The 5,613-nt window shown below is 34.7% G+C and overlaps 1 pseudogene; it reads right to left on the bottom strand.

Moving 5' to 3' along the window:
* Positions 1–2,357: 2,357 nt before the first annotated feature.
* LOC145090203 (putative aldo-keto reductase 1) lies at positions 2,358–5,293 on the bottom strand (annotated as a pseudogene).
* Positions 5,294–5,613: the final 320 nt, after the last annotated feature.

Genomic DNA, 5,613 nt, shown 5'->3' with positions numbered 1-5,613 from the left:
TGAACCATTTGAGGTGCAACACTTAAGGCACTAGCCTCTTAAAGGTTCAAAATTTCAAGCTCCATCAAAAGGTATGTCATTCTACTAGATTCTTGTAGTGTAGTTGCTTCATATTAAGCTAGTTAGGATGAAACCTTGGAATATCAAATATTTGCATGTATAATAGAGAAAACATAGATCCAAGGTTTATAGGGTTGCAGGTACACCATAGGAGTGTTAGTATGCTCAGAACCCTTCAGTGGTATCAGAGCCTAGGCTCATTTTCATTTATACTTGATGCAAATTGCTGAAAATCAAAGTTTGTATACTGTTTGGACAGGTGATTCGTCAAGTCCATCAAGGGACTCGACGAGTCCATGCCTAAATTCATCCAAATCGTTGAGTTGGTTCATGCACTCGACGAGTTGGACCCCCTGACAACATATTTTCGAGTTTTAAGGATGGAATTGGTCTATAATCATTACCATAAACTGTTTTGGACTTATAAACCCTATTTTTGATGTGGTAATGATTATGGTAAACCAATTTCAAGGTTCTTATCAAAATTTCAAGTTTATGTGTGTTTATGTAAATCTTGAAATTGTTGATATGATTGTTCATACACTTATGAGTTTTGGTAGATCATAGGAATTATTTGCAAATTGTTTGTTAGTTAATTATTGATCTAAATGTTTTTTAATGGAATCCATAATTTGTCCTCAATTTATGGATTCCCAAAAGTCATTTCTTTTAAATATCCATTAAAATTCATAGGTTACACAATTGAAGAGTCTTTTTGTCTTATGAACTCCATAACTTGTCCTCAAGTTATGGATGTTCAAGAGTCTCTTCATTAAAATTTTTAAAACCTTAATTAAACTCATAAGTTATGAAAATCGCAAAGTTTTTGAATAGTTCAAAACTTGCCCTCAAGTTTTGGAATTAGTAAAGTTTCCCCTCATGAATACTTTAATTCCAAGTTAAACCCTTAGAATTTTAAAAGTTAAAATTCTACCCTTATACTTTATAGTATTATAAGTTAATAATATATATATATATATGTATAAGAACAAAGTCAGTCTTACCATTAGTAGGCCTCATTCACAAAGCCGGTCTATAAGGGGGTATAAGGTTACTGCCTATAAAATGGTCGTTTAATGGGTGTCCACTCTCACCCACTGCTTCCTTGACTGGTGGAGGGTCGTTAGCCGAACAGGTAGGACAAGAACTATAATTCTCCCTTCATTATAAGTATAAAGATAAATATAAAGTAACTAAACCTTTTATAAATTCCCAATCTTAGTTACTTTAGGAAAATGTGAATTTGGTGCTAACCCACACTACTAGAAAAACAGCCTTTTACGACGCTCATTGCGCAAATGAGAGACGACGCGCATTTGCGTGTCAAGGAAGACCCTGTCATAAAGAGAGACGACGCACATTTACGACGCTCATTTACGACGCGCAATTACGACACGCAATGCGTATCAAGGAAGGCCCTGTCATAAAGGAAGACGACACGCATTCGCGTGTCGTAACCTTACGACGCGCGTGTTAATGACACGTAATGCGTATCAAGAAAGCCCATGTCAAGAAAGGCCATGACATAAATGAAGACGACACACATTTTTGCGTATCGTAAATTTAAATGTTTAAAAAAATAAATTTATATATTTATTAATTTTTAAATTAAATTTGCATTTAATTTCTCATAATAGAAATAAAATACCATATACAAAAAATACAATCCATTGCATAATATAAAATAAAATTTCATACTCAAAAAATAAAATAAATTGCACAAATTATAATGTCATACAAAGAATCATTCGAATGTTAAACAAAAATAATACATTGCTAACATGAGTTATACATTCCTATAAAACTAACAAATAATCATACAACTATGTTTGTTACTGGAAAGGAATGTCAAACATGATTACAAGTCTCCCTTAATCTTGATTACTCACCTGCTTTAGTAGAATGTTGTTGTTGAGAAGGTTACCTAGCAATAAAGAAAAACACAACACCTCTCCCACAATCACAACATCATTTACAGAGAAAGGGTTGTCAATTACTTTCATTAAGACTTTCATTCAATCACAAAAATATTAAATAAAAGGGTGAAAAAGTAACTTACTTTTGATAAGTTGATCTCCCTTAGAGCAAACACAGCTAAAGCATTGAACAAGACCCTATTTCAAAATTTTATAAATACACAAATCATGATACCTGATATTGGAATACACACTTTGAGACATGAATTAATACGATTAGATTAACCTGGATACATAGGAAGTAAAGATGGAAGGTGCCAGAACTCATGGGGGCATTGGGTTGGTTCCTTCCCACTCGCACACACCAAGCCACAACTCCACTTAATCCAGCACCAAAATAAGCCTGCATTCAGAAAGCTGCAGGGGTGAGTCGCAATTCAAGAATCTGTTAAAATTTGAGGAATAACATGTTCAACCAAAACAATATTAGAAAACAGGGTTAAATGTGAAACATAGCAATGTAATAATTATCAAGGTGCTGGAATACTTGAAATCTAGATTATTTGCTTGTTTGTACATCCAGACGATTTTATCACGAACATAAGTCATGTTATCAACTTTCTGAAGAAGTATACCAAGACATTTGTAGGAGAAGAATACTCTCAATAAGATAATTTAATTAAAAAATGTAATGATAATGATAATGAGTTCATACCTGTGAAGTAGTGCAGAATGCTCATCATCATATGTATAAAGCTCATACTGCTTTGCAAAAGCATTTCCAAGAGAAATGACCCAATCAATGTCTTGAACAACATCCAAAGTTTTTGCAAGAAACTGCAAACAAAAAAAAGAAATAAATAACAATGACATGAAAAGTAAAATCGCTATCCATATGAATTATAACACATACATTGATTTTCATATCATCCTACGTTTCTTGATAATTAAGGTCTTCTTTAAGGTCTTTAGTGTCACTGACAGCTTTCATTTTTGGAATCTAGAGCTTACCAAAACAATATATAAGTTAGAGTTAGGTCAAAGCATCATAACTAATCCAATTCCAAACACATTAAAAAATAAAAATAAATAAAGATTATTGCAATAGATGCAGGAATCTTGATTCTTGGCCTGCAAACTACATAAAATCAGAAATAAAGAGAAAGTGGAGCTTTAATCTTACCTTGAAAACAAACCAAAAATCAAGAATATACCATTCAAACCCAAGCCCAACAAGAATAAGTGACATGAACTCCCAAAATTTTATTGGTTCCATATTCGTTATAAAGTAATCCTGGAAATTTAAAAAATAACAAAAACTCCATATATTATATTGTCTCAAGTAAAATTGAAAAGTTTTATTTAAATTACCTCTCCTGCAACTCTCTTTGAGGCAGATCCATCTGAAGCTAGAGCTCTTTCAGCACATACATGAGCATGTGCAACATTCTCAACATATGTGAAATCATACATGTTTGTTCCATCCCCTATAATAAACTGGTAATCCAAAAATCAACCAAAGAATGTAAATATTAAAATCAGTTTCAATTAAATAGAGACTCATTAAAAACTTATATAATCGAATTTCAGATTACCTTTCATTTCCCTGCCCTTGCTGCAGCTAAAGATGGAACAAGCAACTTATCACCAGGGCCAAAATAATATTGGATAGTCAGCCTTTGAATATTATTAGTGGTGTTGTAGATGAGATCTTGACACTTTCCCCAAACCACCAGGCCACCACGAAAGAAAAGATTAAGAGAGTGGAAACAAAGTTGAATTAGAAAATACGAAAAAATATCAAAAAGTGGAAAAACAAAGAGAAAAGGGGGGATCTTTATATAAGAACAATCCATTTCATGTTACTTGCTTTGCTTGAAGTTAAAGTAGGACTGTGAAGGACAAACTCGTCCGTTTGGGGATCAAATGTTGCAGTTGTTTCAAGACCTTGAACATTGGATCAATGACCAAGTTATGTTTGTGCATAAAAACCAATAATTTGCATCTTTTGGGCCAATGGCAACCATTTCTGTTTTTGTTCCTCAGTGCCTTGTCCTTCTATGGCCGGGATGAACAATCCCTAGGAAATCATAGAGCACAATCTTTTTGTTAATCATTGAAGATAAAAGTAATCAACTGTATAGTTTCAAAAGGGACATAGATCCATTCCATTGTATGTGCAAAGTTATCACTTGTGGTTGATAAGAAAATGAAATTCTCCAAACAAACATCCATAAGCATGTTCATAACTAAGACTTGGGAATTGGGAAGGACAAGAAATTACCCAGTGAAGATTCAAGTTCAACCATGTCTTGTGGTGTTAGTTTCACAGATAAAGCTCCAATGTTTTGCTGAAGGTTTTCAATTTTAGTGGTTCCTGGTATGGGCACAACATCTTTCCCCTGGTGGTGAACCCACGCCAATGCTAGTTGTGATGGAGTGCACCCTTTCTTTACTGCAATCGCACTAACTCGTTCGTACAACATTTTACTATTCTCAAGATTCTCAGGTAGGAACCTTGGTAGATTCTACAAAAAGAGCAAGTATATATATAAACACAAGCTCAAACTCAGTTTAATGATTTTATGTTATAATTGATAAAGAATCTGATTCAATTTGTTTTATGCAGACCTGACGAAAATCGCCCTCTGCCAAATTCTCAGCCATCTTCGGACCCAATGAAAGAAATCCACGTCCTAGAGGACTGTACGCCACAATTCCAATGCCAAGTTCTCTGATAAAAGCAGGGATACAAATTTGAATCTTTTTATTAGTTTATCAATTCATGATCAAAACGATTAAATATAGTGTTTGAAATATTATATTATTTAGCCTTGAAACTAAAAAAAAAAAGTCGAATAATGATAACCTGCAAGTAGGAACAATTTCATCTTCCACATCCCTGGACCATAAAGACCACTCTAGTTGAACAGCAGTTATCAGGTGCACAGCATGGGCTCTTCTAATGGTTGAAGCCGAAGCTTCTGATAATCCTACGTATTTTATCTTTCCTTCTTCCACCAGTTAATTTCTTCATTTCTCCCATCTTTCAAGCAAAGAAATTAACCAATCTCAGATGCTAAGTAGGAAATAGAAACATGAAATGAGTAATCTGAAATCAAACATACCGTTATTTCAATGGGCATACGAGTGTCAATTCGGTGCTGATAATATAGATCAATCGATCTCATCCGTTTACCTTCAATCACCAAAAAAGATTCATGGAAAACATTAAATCTAAGAAAGAGTACGACCTGTGAGGTTCAAGAAAACCCCATCCGTTTACCTTCAATCACCAAAGACCACCACTTCTTCATTCTTCTTCCTTCGATCTGTCCAAACCCCAAAGGTCCTCCCCTTCGTTCTCAACGACCACTGGAGATGGAGTAACATCCGGCGAGACCAAGAGGCTCCCACTGTTTTCATCGATCAGACCTCCACCCAAACCTTTCCTCACTCCATTTATTTCATCGAAATCAGACAAGAACCCGACTTGTTTACCCCGATTTCTACCGATGACGGAGTCTAAGAAGCCAAGGAAGGCTCACTGGGAACCAATAATTTCATCCTCCTCCTCATGAATAGATCGATCATCCCGATCTACCAGTCATTACTTGCCCTACTCCATTGGACTAGT

This window comes from Lactuca serriola, chromosome 2 (assembly GCF_051521515.1).
Source record: "Lactuca serriola cultivar US96UC23 chromosome 2, Lser_US96UC23_V15, whole genome shotgun sequence".
Lineage (NCBI taxonomy): Eukaryota > Viridiplantae > Streptophyta > Magnoliopsida > Asterales > Asteraceae > Lactuca > Lactuca serriola.
This window is presented reverse-complemented; position numbering and strand designations above follow the sequence as displayed.